Source organism: Lissotriton helveticus, chromosome 9, assembly GCF_964261635.1.
Source record: "Lissotriton helveticus chromosome 9, aLisHel1.1, whole genome shotgun sequence".
NCBI lineage: Eukaryota > Metazoa > Chordata > Amphibia > Caudata > Salamandridae > Lissotriton > Lissotriton helveticus.
In genome coordinates this window covers 707,579,465-707,604,281 of record NC_136070.1, presented here as the reverse complement: position 1 = coordinate 707,604,281, position 24,817 = coordinate 707,579,465, and the positions used below count along the sequence as shown (strand labels likewise).

The 24,817-nt window shown below is 44.4% G+C and overlaps 1 protein-coding gene across 4 annotated transcripts in view; it reads left to right on the top strand.

Moving 5' to 3' along the window:
* LOC144782941 (uncharacterized) overlaps window positions 1-24,817 on the top strand; it is a 682,231-nt gene that overhangs the window by 611,148 nt on the left and 46,266 nt on the right. The window contains exon 6 of one of the 4 annotated variants that reach the window (XM_078662174.1): window positions 23,194-23,321. The exons of the other annotated variants lie outside the window; for them this stretch is intronic. The gene's annotated coding sequence lies outside the window, so the exon portion shown is untranslated. Of the gene's footprint in view, window positions 1-23,193; window positions 23,322-24,817 lie in introns of those variants that run through there. 4 annotated transcript variants of the gene reach the window in all.

Genomic DNA, 24,817 nt, shown 5'->3' with positions numbered 1-24,817 from the left:
GTGGTTTGAGATGTTTACCACTTTTAAGTAGAGTTCCAGCTGACACCCTGACGTCACAATCAACTGGTGCGTTCTTACTGTGGGCTTTACCAATTCCAAATATTCTCTGTCCATCCTTCTGATTTCCAGAAAGGCATTTTTTATCCAGTTGACATTACCCTTAACCAGATGGGATGGATTAGTGAACATCTCAGGGCGTCCCAACTTGATTGATAAGAGGTGGACATATTTCAACCAAGGAATATGGTCCCAATGGTCCAGTGCTAAGCAATCGATAAGGATTTTATGGTTTACTGTCAATTCTGGGTTCAACCATACAGAAATCCACTTCAATAAAGGGGCCATAGCAATGCGGTCCTCCAAGTAATCTATACCACATTCCTGGTGCACAATATATCCGGCCGTGGATCTCGGTAAGGACAAGATTGATTTAAGGAAATTGTCCTCTACTACCTGGAGGGTCTTGGCTGGTTTGTATCCCCACAGGTCTGCCCCGTACATTGCAATGGAAATACATTTAGCGTTATACACCTGCAATACCGCCTCCAAGGGTTTAACCCCTAGTTTACGGGAAAACCCCAAGGCCGCAAAAATTGAACGTAAGAAGACTTTTTTCTTCTCCTGCAACTGGGGGATCCAAGTTAAACATTGATCAAAAACAACCCCCAGGTAGGAAAATCTGGACACCCTTGACAATCTATGCCCATTGCAATGTAGAACCTTCATGTTTCTCTCTGGCCTGCTTTTGTGGCTCACAACCATTACGTGTGATTTACCATAATTCACGCTAAGATCTAAGGAAAACATAAAAATATAAAAAGAATTTAATAGGCGTTGGAGACCCACTGCAGTACGAGCCAGCAAAGCAGCATCATCTGCATATAATAATGCTGGCAAGTGAAGATCCCCAACCATGGGGATATCTTTACTCAATGTGTTTAAGGTCATCCCCAAGTCATTGATGTACAGAGTAAATAATAAAGGCGCTAAGATGCACCCTTGTCTAACGCCGTTAGAGATATTGATCTTACCAGTGCTATTGCCTTTGCGGTCATACCTCACAGAGGCTGTAAGATCCCTGTGGAGGTCAGCCAGGAAGTATACAATATTAGCGTCTATACCAATTCTTAAAAGTTGGCCCCAGAGCTTGGACCTATTGACTCGGTCAAACGCCGAGGATAGGTCCATAAACGCTATATATAAGTTACCTTTCTTAGCTTGTGTATACTTCCCTATAAGTAGTTGCAGGTTCAGGCTCTGATCTATGGCCATTAAAGGAACCATAATAAGCAACATGTAAACAGAATAATTTTGAGGTGCATTTTTAAAGAAAGTTACAAAAGTGGACCTAAATGTATCCAAAAGTTACAAAAGTGCATTTCCTTGCAGGACCTCTGTAACAACCTCTCCAAATTATTCAGCAAATAAAATCACTGCCATTTACAGCAACTAGCCTGCAACCAAGCCTGACAGACATCACCAACGCCTCCTGATGTTATCCAAAGAACCAGTGCTAACCACATGGCTCATCATCACCCCATAAGAAACCACACCACCATAAAGTCCAATCACTCAAGGGCCCCGTCAGACACTTGCCCCCTCCACGCCTACTCCAGATAACTGCATCCCATCAGCGCCATGTTAACACCCATTCTAAATGCCTTCCCCTCTTCTGTGACATTCCCAGATGCTTGGAAAGACACAACTGTCCTCCCATTGCTGAAGAAACTGTCTGCGGACCCTTCAACGCTTCCCAACTACAGACCAATCTCCCTGCTACCATTCTCAACCAAGGTCTTAGAGGGAATCATCAACAGACACCTCAGAGAATACCTCAACGATACCAAATACTGGACACCACTCATTCCAGTTTCCGACACAACCACAGCAAGAAACTCCCCTTATCACTGCCATGGATAACATTTGCATGACTATGAACAAAGGACACATGGCTGCCCTCATCCACCTGGACCTCTCCATAACATTTGACACAATCTCCCACCTCATCCCATCCAACCGCTATATGACATTGGAATCCAAGGACAGGCACTCCGATGGATCTGCCACCTTCCTGACACAAAGGACCCAGTCAGGCAGCTTTACACCATACCCCTCGGACATCTGCAATCCCATCTGTGGAGTTCTGCAAGGATCCTTCCTGAGACCTACCCTCTTCAATGCATGCATGATCTCTGTAGACGCAAAAAACAACAAGTGATGGACTGAGTGTGGATCAATGTCACACACTCCCCCAGTCAAAAGATCTGGGCCCAAATCCATCGTTTTTTTGCACTCCACACCACCCTGGGTCAGATAATGGCTTTATGCAAATCAGCTCTGACCCTGTTGCCCCATGGGAACAGTCCAGTCCGAACTACAACAGCCATATCTTTCCCAGACCGGAATCAAGCATCCGAGGACCGGACCGGTTTCGAGGTAACACCTCTCTTCAGCCCGGCTAGCTTGACTCCAAGTGGTGTGGAGTGCCTGGGACCCACGTCTGGGCATCCCCAGCGCACTTAGGGCGGCAATTGCAAAAAACAACAAGTGATGGACTGAGTGTGGATCAATGTCACACACTCCCCCAGTCAAAAGATCTGGGCCCAAATCCATCGTTTTTTTGCACTCCACACCACCCTGGGTCAGATAATGGCTTTATGCAAATCAGCTCTGACCCTGTTGCCCCATGGGAACAGTCCAGTCCGAACTACAACAGCCATATCTTTCCCAGACCGGAATCAAGCATCCGAGGACCGGACCGGTTTCGAGGTAACACCTCTCTTCAGCCCGGCTAGCTTGACTCCAAGTGGTGTGGAGTGCCTGGGACCCACGTCTGGGCATCCCCAGCGCACTTAGGGCGGCAATTGCAAAAAACAACAAGTGATGGACTGAGTGTGGATCAATGTCACACACTCCCCCAGTCAAAAGATCTGGGCCCAAATCCATCGTTTTTTTGCACTCCACACCACCCTGGGTCAGATAATGGCTTTATGCAAATCAGCTCTGACCCTGTTGCCCCATGGGAACAGTCCAGTCCGAACTACAACAGCCATATCTTTCCCAGACCAGAATCAAGCATCCGAGGACCGGACCGGTTTCGAGGTAACACCTCTCTTCAGCCCGGCTAGCTTGACTCCAAGTGGTGTGGAGTGCCTGGGACCCACGTCTGGGCATCCCCAGCGCACTTAGGGCGGCAATTGCAAAAAACAACAAGTGATGGACTGAGTGTGGATCAATGTCACACACTCCCCCAGTCAAAAGATCTGGGCCCAAATCCATCGTTTTTTTGCACTCCACACCACCCTGGGTCAGATAATGGCTTTATGCAAATCAGCTCTGACCCTGTTGCCCCATGGGAACAGTCCAGTCCGAACTACAACAGCCATATCTTTCCCAGACCGGAATCAAGCATCCGAGGACCGGACCGGTTTCGAGGTAACACCTCTCTTCAGCCCGGCTAGCTTGACTCCAAGTGGTGTGGAGTGCCTGGGACCCACGTCTGGGCATCCCCAGCGCACTTAGGGCGGCAATTGCAAAAAACAACAAGTGATGGACTGAGTGTGGATCAATGTCACACACTCCCCCAGTCAAAAGATCTGGGCCCAAATCCATCGTTTTTTTGCACTCCACACCACCCTGGGTCAGATAATGGCTTTATGCAAATCAGCTCTGACCCTGTTGCCCCATGGGAACAGTCCAGTCCGAACTACAACAGCCATATCTTTCCCAGACCGGAATCAAGCATCCGAGGACCGGACCGGTTTCGAGGTAACACCTCTCTTCAGCCCGGCTAGCTTGACTCCAAGTGGTGTGGAGTGCCTGGGACCCACGTCTGGGCATCCCCAGCGCACTTAGGGCGGCAATTGCAAAAAACAACAAGTGATGGACTGAGTGTGGATCAATGTCACACACTCCCCCAGTCAAAAGATCTGGGCCCAAATCCATCGTTTTTTTGCACTCCACACCACCCTGGGTCAGATAATGGCTTTATGCAAATCAGCTCTGACCCTGTTGCCCCATGGGAACAGTCCAGTCCGAACTACAACAGCCATATCTTTCCCAGACCGGAATCAAGCATCCGAGGACCGGACCGGTTTCGAGGTAACACCTCTCTTCAGCCCGGCTAGCTTGACTCCAAGTGGTGTGGAGTGCCTGGGACCCACGTCTGGGCATCCCCAGCGCACTTAGGGCGGCAATTGCAAAAAACAACAAGTGATGGACTGAGTGTGGATCAATGTCACACACTCCCCCAGTCAAAAGATCTGGGCCCAAATCCATCGTTTTTTTGCACTCCACACCACCCTGGGTCAGATAATGGCTTTATGCAAATCAGCTCTGACCCTGTTGCCCCATGGGAACAGTCCAGTCCGAACTACAACAGCCATATCTTTCCCAGACCGGAATCAAGCATCCGAGGACCGGACCGGTTTCGAGGTAACACCTCTCTTCAGCCCGGCTAGCTTGACTCCAAGTGGTGTGGAGTGCCTGGGACCCACGTCTGGGCATCCCCAGCGCACTTAGGGCGGCAATTGCAAAAAACAACAAGTGATGGACTGAGTGTGGATCAATGTCACACACTCCCCCAGTCAAAAGATCTGGGCCCAAATCCATCGTTTTTTTGCACTCCACACCACCCTGGGTCAGATAATGGCTTTATGCAAATCAGCTCTGACCCTGTTGCCCCATGGGAACAGTCCAGTCCGAACTACAACAGCCATATCTTTCCCAGACCGGAATCAAGCATCCGAGGACCGGACCGGTTTCGAGGTAACACCTCTCTTCAGCCCGGCTAGCTTGACTCCAAGTGGTGTGGAGTGCCTGGGACCCACGTCTGGGCATCCCCAGCGCACTTAGGGCGGCAATTGCAAAAAACAACAAGTGATGGACTGAGTGTGGATCAATGTCACACACTCCCCCAGTCAAAAGATCTGGGCCCAAATCCATCGTTTTTTTGCACTCCACACCACCCTGGGTCAGATAATGGCTTTATGCAAATCAGCTCTGACCCTGTTGCCCCATGGGAACAGTCCAGTCCGAACTACAACAGCCATATCTTTCCCAGACCGGAATCAAGCATCCGAGGACCGGACCGGTTTCGAGGTAACACCTCTCTTCAGCCCGGCTAGCTTGACTCCAAGTGGTGTGGAGTGCCTGGGACCCACGTCTGGGCATCCCCAGCGCACTTAGGGCGGCAATTGCAAAAAACAACAAGTGATGGACTGAGTGTGGATCAATGTCACACACTCCCCCAGTCAAAAGATCTGGGCCCAAATCCATCGTTTTTTTGCACTCCACACCACCCTGGGTCAGATAATGGCTTTATGCAAATCAGCTCTGACCCTGTTGCCCCATGGGAACAGTCCAGTCCGAACTACAACAGCCATATCTTTCCCAGACCGGAATCAAGCATCCGAGGACCGGACCGGTTTCGAGGTAACACCTCTCTTCAGCCCGGCTAGCTTGACTCCAAGTGGTGTGGAGTGCCTGGGACCCACGTCTGGGCATCCCCAGCGCACTTAGGGCGGCAATTGCAAAAAACAACAAGTGATGGACTGAGTGTGGATCAATGTCACACACTCCCCCAGTCAAAAGATCTGGGCCCAAATCCATCGTTTTTTTGCACTCCACACCACCCTGGGTCAGATAATGGCTTTATGCAAATCAGCTCTGACCCTGTTGCCCCATGGGAACAGTCCAGTCCGAACTACAACAGCCATATCTTTCCCAGACCGGAATCAAGCATCCGAGGACCGGACCGGTTTCGAGGTAACACCTCTCTTCAGCCCGGCTAGCTTGACTCCAAGTGGTGTGGAGTGCCTGGGACCCACATCTGGGCATCCCCAGCGCACTTAGGGCGGCAATTGCAAAAAACAACAAGTGATGGACTGAGTGTGGATCAATGTCACACACTCCCCCAGTCAAAAGATCTGGGCCCAAATCCATCGTTTTTTTGCACTCCACACCACCCTGGGTCAGATAATGGCTTTATGCAAATCAGCTCTGACCCTGTTGCCCCATGGGAACAGTCCAGTCCGAACTACAACAGCCATATCTTTCCCAGACCGGAATCAAGCATCCGAGGACCGGACCGGTTTCGAGGTAACACCTCTCTTCAGCCCGGCTAGCTTGACTCCAAGTGGTGTGGAGTGCCTGGGACCCACGTCTGGGCATCCCCAGCGCACTTAGGGCGGCAATTGCAAAAAACAACAAGTGATGGACTGAGTGTGGATCAATGTCACACACTCCCCCAGTCAAAAGATCTGGGCCCAAATCCATCGTTTTTTTGCACTCCACACCACCCTGGGTCAGATAATGGCTTTATGCAAATCAGCTCTGACCCTGTTGCCCCATGGGAACAGTCCAGTCCGAACTACAACAGCCATATCTTTCCCAGACCGGAATCAAGCATCCGAGGACCGGACCGGTTTCGAGGTAACACCTCTCTTCAGCCCGGCTAGCTTGACTCCAAGTGGTGTGGAGTGCCTGGGACCCACGTCTGGGCATCCCCAGCGCACTTAGGGCGGCAATTGCAAAAAACAACAAGTGATGGACTGAGTGTGGATCAATGTCACACACTCCCCCAGTCAAAAGATCTGGGCCCAAATCCATCGTTTTTTTGCACTCCACACCACCCTGGGTCAGATAATGGCTTTATGCAAATCAGCTCTGACCCTGTTGCCCCATGGGAACAGTCCAGTCCGAACTACAACAGCCATATCTTTCCCAGACCGGAATCAAGCATCCGAGGACCGGACCGGTTTCGAGGTAACACCTCTCTTCAGCCCGGCTAGCTTGACTCCAAGTGGTGTGGAGTGCCTGGGACCCACGTCTGGGCATCCCCAGCGCACTTAGGGCGGCAATTGCAAAAAACAACAAGTGATGGACTGAGTGTGGATCAATGTCACACACTCCCCCAGTCAAAAGATCTGGGCCCAAATCCATCGTTTTTTTGCACTCCACACCACCCTGGGTCAGATAATGGCTTTATGCAAATCAGCTCTGACCCTGTTGCCCCATGGGAACAGTCCAGTCCGAACTACAACAGCCATATCTTTCCCAGACCGGAATCAAGCATCCGAGGACCGGACCGGTTTCGAGGTAACACCTCTCTTCAGCCCGGCTAGCTTGACTCCAAGTGGTGTGGAGTGCCTGGGACCCACGTCTGGGCATCCCCAGCGCACTTAGGGCGGCAATTGCAAAAAACAACAAGTGATGGACTGAGTGTGGATCAATGTCACACACTCCCCCAGTCAAAAGATCTGGGCCCAAATCCATCGTTTTTTTGCACTCCACACCACCCTGGGTCAGATAATGGCTTTATGCAAATCAGCTCTGACCCTGTTGCCCCATGGGAACAGTCCAGTCCGAACTACAACAGCCATATCTTTCCCAGACCGGAATCAAGCATCCGAGGACCGGACCGGTTTCGAGGTAACACCTCTCTTCAGCCCGGCTAGCTTGACTCCAAGTGGTGTGGAGTGCCTGGGACCCACGTCTGGGCATCCCCAGCGCACTTAGGGCGGCAATTGCAAAAAACAACAAGTGATGGACTGAGTGTGGATCAATGTCACACACTCCCCCAGTCAAAAGATCTGGGCCCAAATCCATCGTTTTTTTGCACTCCACACCACCCTGGGTCAGATAATGGCTTTATGCAAATCAGCTCTGACCCTGTTGCCCCATGGGAACAGTCCAGTCCGAACTACAACAGCCATATCTTTCCCAGACCGGAATCAAGCATCCGAGGACCGGACCGGTTTCGAGGTAACACCTCTCTTCAGCCCGGCTAGCTTGACTCCAAGTGGTGTGGAGTGCCTGGGACCCACGTCTGGGCATCCCCAGCGCACTTAGGGCGGCAATTGCAAAAAACAACAAGTGATGGACTGAGTGTGGATCAATGTCACACACTCCCCCAGTCAAAAGATCTGGGCCCAAATCCATCGTTTTTTTGCACTCCACACCACCCTGGGTCAGATAATGGCTTTATGCAAATCAGCTCTGACCCTGTTGCCCCATGGGAACAGTCCAGTCCGAACTACAACAGCCATATCTTTCCCAGACCGGAATCAAGCATCCGAGGACCGGACCGGTTTCGAGGTAACACCTCTCTTCAGCCCGGCTAGCTTGACTCCAAGTGGTGTGGAGTGCCTGGGACCCACGTCTGGGCATCCCCAGCGCACTTAGGGCGGCAATTGCAAAAAACAACAAGTGATGGACTGAGTGTGGATCAATGTCACACACTCCCCCAGTCAAAAGATCTGGGCCCAAATCCATCGTTTTTTTGCACTCCACACCACCCTGGGTCAGATAATGGCTTTATGCAAATCAGCTCTGACCCTGTTGCCCCATGGGAACAGTCCAGTCCGAACTACAACAGCCATATCTTTCCCAGACCGGAATCAAGCATCCGAGGACCGGACCGGTTTCGAGGTAACACCTCTCTTCAGCCCGGCTAGCTTGACTCCAAGTGGTGTGGAGTGCCTGGGACCCACGTCTGGGCATCCCCAGCGCACTTAGGGCGGCAATTGCAAAAAACAACAAGTGATGGACTGAGTGTGGATCAATGTCACACACTCCCCCAGTCAAAAGATCTGGGCCCAAATCCATCGTTTTTTTGCACTCCACACCACCCTGGGTCAGATAATGGCTTTATGCAAATCAGCTCTGACCCTGTTGCCCCATGGGAACAGTCCAGTCCGAACTACAACAGCCATATCTTTCCCAGACCGGAATCAAGCATCCGAGGACCGGACCGGTTTCGAGGTAACACCTCTCTTCAGCCCGGCTAGCTTGACTCCAAGTGGTGCTCAGACGTGAGTCCCAGGCACTCCACACCACTGGAAGCAAGCTAGCCGGGCTGATGAGAGGTGTTACCTCGAAACCGGGCCGGTCCTCGGATGCTTGTTTCCGTTCTGGGAAGGACATGGCTTTTGTAGTTCGGACTGGACTGTTCCCATGGGGCACAGGGTCAGCGCTGATTTGCATATCGCCATTGTCTAACCCAGGGTGGTGTGGAGTGGAAAAACGATGGATTTGGGCCCAGATCTTTTGACTGGGGTGAATGTGTGACATTGATCCACATTCTGTCCATCATTGTTGTTTTTGCAGTAACCGCTCTAAGTGTACTGGGGATGCTCAGACGTGAGTCCCAGGCACTCCACACCACTGGAAGCAAGCTAGCCGGGCTGATGAGAGGTGTTACCTCGAAACCGGGCCGGTCCTCGGATGCTTGTTTCCGTTCTGGGAAGGACATGGCTTTTGTAGTTCGGACTGGACTGTTCCCATGGGGCACAGGGTCAGCGCTGATTTGCATATCGCCATTGTCTAACCCAGGGTGGTGTGGAGTGGAAAAACGATGGATTTGGGCCCAGATCTTTTGACTGGGGTGAATGTGTGACATTGATCCACATTCTGTCCATCATTGTTGTTTTTGCAGTAACCGCTCTAAGTGTACTGGGGATGCTCAGACGTGAGTCCCAGGCACTCCACACCACTGGAAGCAAGCTAGCCGGGCTGATGAGAGGTGTTACCTCGAAACCGGGCCGGTCCTCGGATGCTTGTTTCCGTTCTGGGAAGGACATGGCTTTTGTAGTTCGGACTGGACTGTTCCCATGGGGCACAGGGTCAGCGCTGATTTGCATATCGCCATTGTCTAACCCAGGGTGGTGTGGAGTGGAAAAACGATGGATTTGGGCCCAGATCTTTTGACTGGGGTGAATGTGTGACATTGATCCACATTCTGTCCATCATTGTTGTTTTTGCAGTAACCGCTCTAAGTGTACTGGGGATGCTCAGACGTGAGTCCCAGGCACTCCACACCACTGGAAGCAAGCTAGCCGGGCTGATGAGAGGTGTTACCTCGAAACCGGGCCGGTCCTCGGATGCTTGTTTCCGTTCTGGGAAGGACATGGCTTTTGTAGTTCGGACTGGACTGTTCCCATGGGGCACAGGGTCAGCGCTGATTTGCATATCGCCATTGTCTAACCCAGGGTGGTGTGTAGTGGAAAAACGATGGATTTGGGCCCAGATCTTTTGACTGGGGTGAATGTGTGACATTGATCCACATTCTGTCCATCATTGTTGTTTTTGCAGTAACCGCTCTAAGTGTACTGGGGATGCTCAGACGTGAGTCCCAGGCACTCCACACCACTGGAAGCAAGCTAGCCGGGCTGATGAGAGGTGTTACCTCGAAACCGGGCCGGTCCTCGGATGCTTGTTTCCGTTCTGGGAAGGACATGGCTTTTGTAGTTCGGACTGGACTGTTCCCATGGGGCACAGGGTCAGCGCTGATTTGCATATCGCCATTGTCTAACCCAGGGTGGTGTGGAGTGGAAAAACGATGGATTTGGGCCCAGATCTTTTGACTGGGGTGAATGTGTGACATTGATCCACATTCTGTCCATCATTGTTGTTTTTGCAGTAACCGCTCTAAGTGTACTGGGGATGCTCAGACGTGAGTCCCAGGCACTCCACACCACTGGAAGCAAGCTAGCCGGGCTGATGAGAGGTGTTACCTCGAAACCGGGCCGGTCCTCGGATGCTTGTTTCCGTTCTGGGAAGGACATGGCTTTTGTAGTTCGGACTGGACTGTTCCCATGGGGCACAGGGTCAGCGCTGATTTGCATATTGCCATTGTCTAACCCAGGGTGGTGTGGAGTGGAAAAACGATGGATTTGGGCCCAGATCTTTTGACTGGGGTGAATGTGTGACATTGATCCACATTCTGTCCATCATTGTTGTTTTTGCAGTAACCGCTCTAAGTGTACTGGGGATGCTCAGACGTGAGTCCCAGGCACTCCACACCACTGGAAGCAAGCTAGCCGGGCTGATGAGAGGTGTTACCTCGAAACCGGGCCGGTCCTCGGATGCTTGTTTCCGTTCTGGGAAGGACATGGCTTTTGTAGTTCGGACTGGACTGTTCCCATGGGGCACAGGGTCAGCGCTGATTTGCATATCGCCATTGTCTAACCCAGGGTGGTGTGGAGTGGAAAAACGATGGATTTGGGCCCAGATCTTTTGACTGGGGTGAATGTGTGACATTGATCCACATTCTGTCCATCATTGTTGTTTTTGCAGTGATCTCTGTAGACAGCATCATCCACTCTCATGATATCAACATCCTCAAGCACTTAAAAAGCTCTATCACATATTGTCAATGACGCTTTGATAATATTAGACCAGAATGAACCTTGCCTGCTTGTACTGCCTAATCTCTCCTCTGCCTTCAGTGTGGTAAAACATTATAATATGATCGACATTCGTGAGAAGAGGACGGGATATCTGTATTGTATTGTGTCCAGTATTAAATTAGTTTGCCTAGTTCCTTCACAATAGATCATAGAGAGTCAAAGTGCATCAAAATCTATCTGTGACCACACCAGTCACAATTGGTATCCCGCAAGGATCCACGCTCTCTTCCACCCTACTCAACCTGCTCATGGATCTGCTTACAAACTTCTCAAACTCTCTAATATTCACTACCACATATACACTGATGGTACACAACTGTATTTTAAAATTTCATCACCTGACGACATCAAACTGCTCAACTGTACCCTACTGAAAACACAACAATTGCTGAGCTGCAATCACCTCAGGCTTAATACAGTCAAAACCAAATTCTTCCTGATCGCCCCTCACAATCACTCTGCCCCGGTGGGAGAATGGCCCAAACAACTCATTGCTCTCAGCTGCGTCCCACAAGCGATCAATTCCACTAGATCTCTAAGTATAACCCTGAACAAATACCTGAATATAGAAGAGCATATCAGTTCCTCCACCACGGGAGCCAACTACCAACTAAATATACTCAGGAAATTTAAACCTTTCCTCCCCGAGTTGACTTTCAGCTAGCAGTCAAATGCCTGGTCATCTCCCACTTAGATTACAGAAGTGTTAGACTGACAGACCTACCACAGTAAGGATGGACCCTCTACGTGCCACATTGAACTCCAGGAGATCTAGGATTTTCGAAACATTACTCTGGACCTCAATCAATTAAAATGGCTCCCATTTGAAGCTAGAATCCAACTGAAGATAGCTTGCATGACTCATAAGGCCCTTCATACAACACACCTGTCTACCTGGCCCAAAAAACGTGAACTATCTGGGGGTAGTCACTCCTCGAGAAGCTCTAACTCCCTACTGTTGAAGCCACAGAAGTTCAACAAAAAGAAAACTTACAACCACTCCTTCCCCGGTCTTGCCTCAAGAATATGGAACACACTGCCTTCAGCAACTAGGACAAACCCCTCCTCTACATTCTTCAAAAAAGAAGTAAAAAAGCTTGTGTTGAATGGACGCCTACACAAGCTATATGTATTCACCATTCTGGATCATTTACATGTGAACTCCTTTTGGATCATGCTCCTACCAAGTCGCTGTGGTTTTACTGTATCTGTTTTTGTGTTTGCATTGGTCCCTATGCTTGGCTTTTCTGTATGTATGACCTGACTACTATATGTATAGCACTCTGATACCTGGATGGGTGATGATCGTGCTATATTCTTCTTCTCATTCTCTAACAGTCCTCTCCTGGCTCTTTGCTATTTTTCCAGCGCCAGGATGCCCGCAGGGTTGCAGTGCGCTCTATAAATATCAAAATAAAAATAATAATATAAAACTCGGCAAATAAATAATTAAAGCTTGCCCATACGAGGGCCACACCAGGTCTGGGAACCTAACAATAGTATTGGAACTGCTTTTGCCTTGTACTTTGAAAATACTGGCAACATGGAGTAGCCATTGAGTTTTCCCTACCCTATTGTAATGATTTTTACTACTGAATTGAGATAACTCAGTTTTTAGATTCTATCAAAGGGAAAGTACACCTAAATGCGTGTAACCTTTGACACGCTTAATGTGATCGCCCTCCATAAACCAATGGTAATTAGCACTGTGTCTTCCAGACAGGGTCACTTTCTTTATTTGTTTTTACTTATTTGTAATCAAAAAGTTCACCTATGCTGGCATTAATCTCTGAAAACTATCAGCAGCATTCACACAAAATGGTATTGCCCGTGTAATGTAATACACTGACCATATTAGAAACCAATGTAGGTGGAACATTCAATATTTTCTTCAGGGGGGATCCAACATCTGCAATATAAAGAATAATTATGAGAGGCCAATTATATGAATTGTATGGGTGTGTTTACCTGCACTCATTTCATTTCGACCCATGGGCCAGAGGGTAACTTGTGTAGCATAGCCAGCACGCCTCTATTCATTATACAACATTGAGAGTATTTTAATGTACAGGAAAACAGCATACACTGATCTAGTCTGTAAAAATGTAAACCTAATTGAATATGAATGTCTTAGGTGCCTACTTCATCTATGTTGCTCCACACCCCAACCATTAATTAGATTGAAACTGTGCAGAATAGCTGCTAATATTAGAGCAAAGAAGCTTGCTTTAAAGTATTGGCTATGTACTAAGTAAGTGAGAAAAGACTCTGCACCAAGTTTAATATGGTAAGAAGTCTCAACCGTTTGCAGTACTGATTAAAGTGGTGTAGTAGAATATATAAAATATCTAGAAAGACATTTTGAAGTTGAACTTGTTAACTCCTAGAGTAATACACCAAACAAAAACTTAACTTCAGGTGATAAATCCTGATTTGTATTTTGATGTGCAGCCTGTCGCTCTGCCATATGGACAGAGGAGGTTACTCTGTCTCCATGGCAGAGAGGCCACACGCCAAAATTATAAATGACTGCCAAGCAGGTAGTCATTTATAATGCATTGGCAGGAACCACAGTCACTGTTTGGTGCATGGCTGCATCAGCATGACGCAACCCTGCACCAAACAGTTTTCTTCTTTTATTTAAAAAAAAAAATCCTGAAATAAGATTTTCTTTTTGAAAATAAAAAAGTAACACTGCCTTTGCCATAGGAGTCATCTCCCTTGGCAGGAGGGTCATTACATTACTGTCCCTCAATACTAGGGTTTTCCTGTACCGAGAAAATATGGCTATATGTCAGTACATCCTGTTTCGGTGGGCGAACATAGAGCCATTTCTCTGACAGCCCCTACACTGTTGGGCCAAACTTAAGGTCCACCCACAGTTAAATCTGGCGGGCGGACCACAATACTTGTGAGGAGGGAACTCCATCACTTTTGCGACTGAGTACCCTCACTTCCAAAATTTAAATCAGGCCCATGGTCTGAACATCTGGTAACTAGAGCGCTTAGATCTAGACAGAATATAACTAAAAGACTAAAAACGTTGGCATCTTTAGAAGATAGAAAGATCACAATTCGTCCACAAAGAAATGTAATTTATGTTATGACTCTGTTATTTTGCCTCTTTCACAGACCCGTACAGGAGCCTTGTGATGTCCAGTTGATTTATAGGGTGATAAGGTGGTGAGTGAATGAACAGCAGCCAGCTCCAGAGATGCTGCCTCACTAGCTGTCAACACAAGAACCTTGGGTAGAGGACAACAAATGTGAAACCCTCAAAGTTCCATGACTAGCATGATGACTCACAGGATGCTGGGCAGATTAGAGAACCTGATTCTGTGAGGAGCCACAATACATCCCTCATCAATGACATCAACCAGAAAAGAGATAAACAGCAATAATAAATGCAGACAGGCAAGAGAGCAATTGGTCAGGCCAGAAATGGGAAGAATGACAAATGCAAACAAGTATGGGAAAGGCATAGGTAGAGGGGAACAAACTCTAGGCAAAAACTCTTGTGTCAAATATTATAGGAGGCCAGAAACTAGAACAATTCAAATAATTTTTTGTAACACTTTTTACTTGATTTTGTTAGTTTATTATATTTATTTATAAATGTCAATAAAACATATACAAAGACACTGCAATCAGGCTCTCCTACATTCAAGGGTTATGCTAACCTTACAAATGACGCATATTAATGTCTGGAAGGTAACTATTACAACTGTGCTTCTGGTTTGTTTTGTCTGTTTTTTCTGTGCGCAGAGATACTCCTGATGGAGTTGATTCGAGCGCGTTGCAAACCCGCAAATATGCTTCTCTCTCCAAACTTTATAATGTTTCTCCAAGCATTTCCTAATTTATAAACATACCCCCAGATGCATCAAGAACCCATTTTGCTATTCCTTAATAGCAAAAAATAACGATTCGCTATTAAGGAATAGCAAAATGCAATGCATGAAGAAATCACTAAAAAAATAGTGATTTCTTAAAATTCCTTAATTGCGACTCGCAAATTGCGAGTCGCAATGAAGGAATACCTCCCCATTCATTCCTAATCGCCTAGAGGCCCATTGGAATGAATGGGAAGACATTCTCAATTTGCGAATCACAATAAGCGAATCGCAAATGAAAAATGCGATTTCAAGGGTGCAGGGGTGTCCAAAGGACACCCTGTTGCACCCCTGAAATTGATCTGTGCACATATGTTGCACACACACACATGCCCGTAGGGCATGTGTGTGCGCAACATGAAACTTTGAAAAATGCACTTTAGTGCATTTTTCAAAGTTTTTGCAAATTACCATAAAGTTCAACTTCATAGTAATTTGCAATCCCTATTAGCGAAATGGCAATTTTTTAAACTTTAATGCATTGTATTTAAGGAATCTCAATTTGAGATTCCTTAAATGCAAGTAATCGCAATTTTGCGATTTCTTAATTTGCGATTTTTGCATTTGGGATGATGCATGCCAAATGCCAAAATACCGGTCGCAAAGGGGCAAATTCTGAGAATCTGCCACTTTGCGAGCGGATTTTACCTTGATGCATCTATGCCATACTTCTCTGCCTTTGCACAGTAGTCCACCCCAATGACCCACCCCGCCACTGAGGGAGCTAAAGCCGACACTCAATCCACTACCTAATCCTGCTACCACAAGGTTTCTTCAATGGTTTACGGTGGAGTTAATGGTTCTTCACTGTGGGTTGAGGCAGTGTCCATGATCCATTAATGTGGCTGTAGTAATGTTCTGTCAACAAAGATTTAATCACCTCAAATGTGAAGGGATCTTCCCACTCTGTACATGCTTTACGTATCCTCTGTATACCGAACCACCATGCTCGGTCTTACTTATCAGGTTATGAAGGCCCCTATGAATTTGAACCTTCACTTTTTGATCATACTGGGCTTTCTCACCAGGACGGTGTCACCCACCTTCCATGACACACAGTTGGCACAATTCTTGTCATCAAAGCAAATATTGTAAGTCCTTTGGTATTCCCTCCATCTAGAGGAGGCAACACTGTCTCTCCTATGCCCACACAACCTACAACTGCTTCCCAACCAAACTGTATTATGATTAGTGTTGGCAAGCCTTCTCCATAAGCAGGAAAAAGGAACTTCTTGGTCACACAATTAGAGCTACTCTGATGTGCCCCCCGTGTTGCGAGAAGCACATATTTGAGAGAGGTCTTGAGTTCACAATCCTCTGAATATATGACTTGACCACCCTGTTCATAAGTTCTGCCAACTCAGTGGCATGGGGTGAATAGGGAACTGTACTCTGATGATTTATCGACAGACCATCCAGGAATTTACGCATCTTTAGAGACACAAGTTGGATCTGGCTACAACTAGGTACACCCTTACATGCAAAATCCTCTACCAGTAATTCTATCATTTTCCTGGTGGTGATCTAACTCACACCTTTTGTTATCACCCATTTGGAGGTGTAGTCCACCAGCTACATTACAAATCCTTCACCTGGTGACAATAGGCTAAAGGGACCTACGAATTCCCAAGCCTGCTTCATCCAGGGCTCAGTGGGAACTTCTACAGAGGAGACAAGTGTAAGGTGTGTGACCTTGTTCTTGTTGTTTTTTGCCTAGAGCAGCAGTTCTTGATATTTTGACTTCCCTGGGCCATAGACGAATCACTACTGGAAGCCGGGGACACCCACAAAAGCAATTTCTATGATTTGAACCTCAAAACACTACACAAAAACACATATATATCAAACAGATACACAAATTAAGGAATTTATTTAATTCACTAAAAATTTGAAAATCGAAATATACATTTTAATATGAATTTAGTTCTATTTCTAAAATACAAAGTGATATAGTAGACTAGCATATCTCTGGATTTTTTTATACTAAGACATGACGTCTTTTTGTCGGTGCATACCATTGCTGCTTCAATTGAGGCCACCAATATTTCATAAATGATTTGGTTTGCTGTATTTGCATCTCTCCCACAAATCAAGATATTGGTACCAACATAGGGCCAGAGTTATGAAGGTTTTGCGTCTGATAGATGTTTTAATGCAGTTGATACAAAATCCTGTTTAGGATTTACAAACAAACATAAACGGTGATGAGAATCAGTTTCTAAACAAAACAATGCACAGCAGTGCAATGCACAGCCTTACGTTATTTTGCATCAGGGAGGTGTTCCGTAAGTGGTTCATGGGCATTCCCATACATCTTCCCATAGATTTCGATCCAAATCCATATATACAAAGACTTGTTGACATGTATTTACCTCAAAATCCTGCACCTTCCTAAGGTTGGTTCTCCTCGTTTTTCCTCTTTACATGAGTCCTGCATTCTGAAGCACATGCATAGAGAAAATAGCCTTAAACATTGATTTTTCAGCCGGAAGTGACCCATTTCTGCACAAAAACTATGCAGATTATAAAGCTGCACAAAGGTCACCAGTGCATGGAGAGACCAGAAATGCACCATTTCTTGGTAGATACTGTGCAGTTCTGTTGTCTCCATTTCACTCAACACCGCAAATCTTAGGAAATAAGGGCCTTAATTCTTCGGATTTTAAAATTCCTCACAAACGCAGAACATTCTAAAACTTTCTATATATATGTTATCATTCAACAAATAGTGTTTAATTTTATGACCTCCCTGGTCAGGTTTCACAGATCTCCAGGGGTGGTTCTGCGGACCACAGGTTAAGAACTACCACCATAGTGAATACAATGTTTAAACATCTGTTTCACTTGATGATTTATTCCTGGCAACCCATACAACTCTCACCCTGGATTTGGTTATACTCCCTTCTAGGTGGCCCTCATGCACCAAATTGATGACTTTCTCCCTCAAAGCCATAGGAGGTCTCAGTCTGGACCCTCTGAAAAATCCCCCCTCTATCAGCCACGATTCCTCATGCACGTTCCAAAAGCCTCTAAGGGTTTCTGAGAGTTACCTAAAATCTGGATAACCCTTTATCATGAACTCACCATCACTTTTTTTTGCACATTTCCATTCTTCTTCACCAATCACCTCGTCCTTGACCCAATTGATGTATTTATGTTCACCAATACATTAAGCTCAGCAGTCTGTTCAATAGGGAACAGTGACAGGCAACTACACAGTTGTTGAAGCCAGGCAGGCACTCAACAAGAAAATTGTCTTCACTTAAATCCCTCCATTCATCTCCTTATACTAGGAGTAACATTCATAGTACCTTTGAATGAAAACATCTTCACAAGGGGCCAATGAATGGACCTTCTTTTGAAAGGGAGGCCGCATAGAAGAAACTTTAAGTGTTGTATTTCCAACATACAGGCCATGGCTTCTGTTTTGATGATAGAATATTGTTGCTTAGCCCCATTGAGGGAGTACAAGGCAAATGCCACAACCTTTCCTCTCCATCAACCAGCTGTGACAAGACAGCCCCTAACTCTCAAAGACTAGCTTCAGCTGTCTATAAGGTCTTCTGATGCACATCAAAGTGACCAACTGTAGGCATCTGGTTACTACTTCTTTTAACCACAACACAAACTTCCACACATTCTACTGATCACTCGAATTTGACATTCTTTGTGAGTAGGAGTCCTAAAGGTTGCATAGCACTGGTAAATTTCTCAATGAGCATAGAATAAAATTTGGCAAGACCTAGGAATGATCTTGCCTTGTCCCGATCTTTCGGAACTGGATCTTTTTTAACTAAATCCAACTCTGGGCATTTTTCCTCTCTGGAAATAGTGTTGTCCAAATACATTACAGTGTTCACACAAAATCTGCACTTTTCCTTTTTCAAGGTAAGTCCAGATTCAACCAATCTCTTCAAAACCAATTTAAGGACTTTATCAAAATGTACCCTGTCCTTAATCACAGACCTTAGCAAAGTCCTATAAGCACATCTTTTATCTTTCTTTGGAAGCCACTGTTGCAGGTCCAAAAGGCATCCTGATAAACCGCTAAGCGCACAAAGAGGTGACAGAGGACATAAGGTGATAATTGACGAGGTGTGGGTCCTGAATATTAAGTACAGAATTATATTATACCTTACCATTGCAGCCCAAATATTGAGGACATTCTCTACTCGACATAACAGCCTACAACCACATGAAAAGAATCTTGATGCAACATGACTTGATGGTATGCAGATGGTTAATCCATGATACTAAATAATTTCACACACCCGAGCATGGCCAGAGCTTCAAAGATGTTTGGAAGTGGCTGATGGTCCACCCGGTGCACAGTCAAAATATCGAGTTGAAAATTTCGACCTACAAAATATCGTGTTTAAAATTTCGAAGGTACAGAATATCGATGTCAAGAATATCGTAGGACAGAATATCGACCCTGAGGTAAGTAATATCGAAATCATTTATATCGATGTAAGTAATATCGAAGTTAGTAATATCGATAGCATATATATCGATGTAACTAAGTTCGATGTTACTAATATCGATATTTGTATTATTTTTTTAATTTTTATTATCTATGTGTTATATGTTTTTGTTAAGTATTTAAATTAATTTATATTATATGTGTATTATTTTAATATATTAATGAATTTATTTTTCAGTAAATTATATGTTTTAGTACCGGAGCGGGTTGTGGGTTTATAGGGGAATAGGGTGGGAAGTAATTTAATTGTAATTATTAATTGGCAATTAATTATTTTAATTGATAAATTAATTATTTAATTGGTAATTAATGTTAATTTTTATTAAATTTTATGTTTTAGTACCAGAGCGTGTTGTGGGTTTATAGGGGAATAGGGTGGGAAGTAATTTAATTGTAATTAATTATTTTTTTATTTAATTATTAATTGGCAATTAATTATTTTAATTGATCAATTAATTATTTTATTGGTAATTAATGTTAATTTTGATTAAATGTTATGTTTTGTTACCAGAGCGGGTTGTGGGTTTATAGGGGAATAGGGTGGGTAAGTAATTTAATTGTAATTAATTAATTTTAAATTAAATTATTAATTGGCAATTAATTAATTTAATTGATAAATTAACTATTTAATTGGTAATTAATGTTAATGTTTAATAAATGTTATGTTTTAGTACCAGAGCGGGTTGTGGGTTTATAGGGGAATAGGGTGGGAAGTAATTTATTTGTAAATATTTAATTTTTGATTTAATTAATAATTGGCAATTAATTATTTTAATTGAAAGAAGAAATATTTAATTGGTAATTAATGTTAATTATTATTAAATGTAATGTTTTTGTACCAGAGTGGGTTGTGGGTTTATAGGGGAATAGGGTGAGAAGTAATTTAATTGTAAATAATTACATATTTTTATGTGTAATATATTTTGTAAATATTTATTAATTGCCATTCCCTACTGTTGCACCCTTTGGAGTGGGAATAGTAAATTTTACCCCTACGCTATCCAATGCTTTCCCTACTGTTGCACCCACTGGAGTGGGAATAGTAATCTTTACCCCTACGCTATCCAACGCTTTCCCTACTGTTGCACTCTTTGGATTTGGAATAGTAATTTTTACCCCTACGCTATCCAACGCTTTCCATACTGTTGCACCCACTGGAGTGGGAATAGTAAATTTTACCCCTACGCTATCCAACGCTTTCCCTCCTGTTGCACCCACTGGAGTGGGAATAGTAATTTTTAACCCTACGCTATCCAACGCTTTCCCTACTGTTGCACTCTTTGGAGTTGGAATAGTAATTTTTACCCCTACGCTATCCAACGCTTTCCATACTGTTGCACCCACTGGAGTGGGAATTGTAAATTTTACCCCTACGCTATCCAACGCTTTCCCTACTGTTGCACCCACTGGAGTGGGAATAGTAATTTTTACCCCTACGCTATCCACGCTTTCCCTACTGTTGCACCCACTGGAGTGGGAATAGTAAATTTTACCCCTACGCTATCCAACGCTTTCCCTACTGTTGCACCCACTGGAGTGGGAATAGTAATCTTTACCCCTACGCTATCCAACGCTTTCTCTACTGTTGCACCCTCTGGAGTGGGAATAGTAATTTTTACCCCTACGCTATCCAACGCTTTTCCCACTGTTGCACTCTCTGGAGTGGGAATAGTAATTTTTACTCTTACGCTATCCAACGCTTTCCCTAATGTTGTACTCATTGGAGTGGGAATAGTCATTTTTACATACCCGCGATCCAACGCTTTCCCTACTGTTCCACTCACTGGAGTTGGAATAGTAATTTTTACCCTTACGCTATCCAACGCTTTATCTACTGTTGCACCCTCTGGAGTTTGAATAGTAATTTTTACCCTTATGCTATTCAGTATTATTTATATTTATTTATGTCTTTAAGATGTTACATAATGTTGTATTTAATTAATTTTAAAAATATAGAAAGTATATTTAATTGTTGTTATTTATTAAATATAATTATTTATTATTATTTATGTTATTATTTTATGAGTGTTTATGTATTTTTAAATTTTAGTATTTGTTAATATTTTATAATTATTAAAAAATATGTATATATTATAATTAATTAAGTATATATTATATATTTTATTATTATTTTAAATTAAATGTTTAATAGTAAATATGTATTATTTATTCATTTTAAACATTATAACACATTTTAACATAAGTTTAAAATATATATAAGTACTATTTACTTAATTTTACCTTTTTTTTAAAAACGATATATTTAATTACGATATTTTTAACATCGATATTTTAGTTTCGATATTTTAGTACTTACCATGTTGTAGATAGGGTGTCGATATACTTGCCTTCGATATTCCAGCGTCGATATTTTGTCTGTCGATATTTACAGCCTCGATATTCTGTCAGAGATTCGGTCCACCCATATGTGTCTATTGACATCTCTGAGATGGACAAACAGACTCACACTTTTCCCTCCTTTTTTGGGTGCTAAAATGACTGGGGCCAACCTGAAATTCATCATTAACGAGTAGCATTTGAAGTTCTTCTCTTGGAGGTTCAAGCTACAGCTTTGGTGCTCTACTAACTGTGTGGTAATAGAGTACTGCAGTGCTGTTATGGATAATCAAATGTTTGACATTCCTCGTTAATGTGCAATCCATAACCTACATTAGCCACAAGGAGAACGTTCGCCTGGACATTGGGGTTTAAAATGATACCGTGTCGCCTTTATGAAGCTAAGCCAACAAATTATCCCCTCCCCATTCAATGTAGACTTCACCTACTGTCCCCGTCCTGGCCTAGAATGATGATGTCAATGTTAACTGGGTTATTGTCCAATGGTGATAGCTTTATTTTGCCATATTCAAACAGTTTTTTGTAATTTCTGTCACCTACCATCATATAGGGTCAATCAAAATTGTCTTGCACCATAACCTTCTTACAATCTATCCACTATTATCCTCTGCTCCCACATCACCACTGGTTCACAATTTACACCACAATCCTCACTCAAGCTGCATACCATTTTCTTCATTCACCCCTTCAGTAACAACTTCTTTACACAAATCCTACATATAGAATTCTAGTAAAGCATCCAGGATTGTTGGATAAATCCCCAAAGCTGCCCCATCTATAGCATTTAATACTGGTGCTCTGCATTCCATCCTTGTCAGGCAGGGGACATCTGTTTTCTCTGCATCCTTAACAACTATAACATCCTCACTATGGTTGTTGTGCATTTCTTCAAACCCAACTTTTTATTTTCTCCATTCCTTATAGATTGCAACTGCTTCTTTGAGATTGGGATTCTTTTCCAATAGCTTTTCCTAGACTCTCTGGCTATTGGTGCCCCTCACCAATTGATCCCTGACCAAAGGGTCAGGGAAATTAAAGTTACATCTTCTTACCAGCGTCTTCAAACAGGTCCCATATCTCTATAGTTTCCAGCTCTCCCTTCAATTCTGGCAAATAATTTCTGCTGTTCCAGAACAAGATTGTTAAGAGTTACAAAATGTCTCTCCAACATCAACACTGACATTACAAACATGACGCAAGGTTCGCCTTCTACATTCTCTAGGTGAATTTTACCCAAGCTCTCGTAAGTGTTTCTTTCTTCCACCCCCAGGTGCTGGAGGAGCACACCTTGTTCACTTGCTCAAGAGAACTTCTCCTCCGATAGCTACAAGGTATGAATCAACTAACATTTTCCATTGCCTCCAAGGCAAATATGGTTGTGACATTTTTGCTGCTGCCATGGCTTTAAAATAAAGGAATGTTTACTACTAAGGTTTCTTAGGCGTAATTGTGAGAATTAATTGTATGTCAGAACCCAGTTTCAGATTGGTAAACAGATTCCCAAACCTTCTTTTAGGCTAAATTCAGTGCAAGCTTCCCCATTCCCTGTTTGGAGTTGGAGACAGCGATGGTCAGCAGTGATTGCAAAAAGATGTTAAGTTAAGATTTTTCTTAGCATAAAACAGTTAGAAAACAGTCGTCTTAATTACTTCCTGGTTGGGCCTTTGTAATTCAAAGTTAGCGTTCTAGTCCTTTTAACACTGTCGGCCATTTCGTGCGCTCGCGTATTATACGCGGCGCACTTCAACTGAAGTATTCCGACGGTTCAGACGTGTTCCAGTTTGTCGTCTGAATTCCGTATTTCCTGAGCACTAAGTACCTGTTTGGTTCTGGCTGCCTTTCAAAGCTAGAAGGCAGCATACTCTGTGGGCTTCGTTTGAGGAAGTTCTGACTCTTCGGTTGCGTGCGTCTCGCAGCGCAACCCTCTGGAGCTTCATTACCTCAGGAAACCCTTCCGTCCCGTTTGAAGTCACGGTAGGCTGAGCTGAGCTATTCAGCGCTTTCAGTTCCAGATCAGCGGTAAGAGTTTCTGTACTGAGGTTGACAGTTCCTGTTAAAAAGTCTTGGTACCTGAAGTAAATTCAGCTGAACTTCGTCTGAGCATGGAGTGTTTACATTTTCTGAATGACACTCCGATGAACTATTTCTAATTTCTTTGGAACATTTGCGAGTGCTGTAACTCGTTTTGAATTCTATCTGCCAATTGAATAGAAGAATATATATCTACCAGCATCATCAAGTAAATTAGGGTATTATTGTATGCATATGATATTACGTTAGTTTACCATCTTAAGGTCGTCTGAGGACAGCTTTATTTATCAGAACACACAGAGACTATTCTAGCTATTCCGCAGCAGAATCTTTTATGCTCATTTAAGAGAGAGGCTAATGTCCACACATGATAAGGTAAAGAAAAAGAGAGAGAGCAGAGATATTAACTGATTAGAGAGAGAGTTAGTGTCAGATTCAGTGAATGGGACTGTATTAATGTGTGCTTACTATTTCAGGTGAATCCCGGCCTGTATTGCTGAGAAGACGAAGACACCTGTGTGGCAGTCTCTCTTGTCTTTCCACTTCCCCTTTCCCCGTCACTTCTGTTCTTGGAGAAATCCGGGTGCAGGGGAGTCTGGGAGTTGGGAATTATTCAGCTGGGCGAATTCCTTCAAGCCATCTGCTCCCACGGAAACCTTGGAGTCCAGGTACCTTCTGACAGATTGAAGTGCCTTTACATCCTTCCGTCTGAGTAAAATGGCTGAAGGTTTTGATGTAAAAGTGTTAGCTTCTATTTTGGAGGGGTTGCAGAAACAACTTAGTGAAACCAAAGAAGAGGTTCGTAAGTCCAATCAAGAGGCAAGTTATTTAAGGCAAAGAATAGATGAGTTATCTGTAAGTCC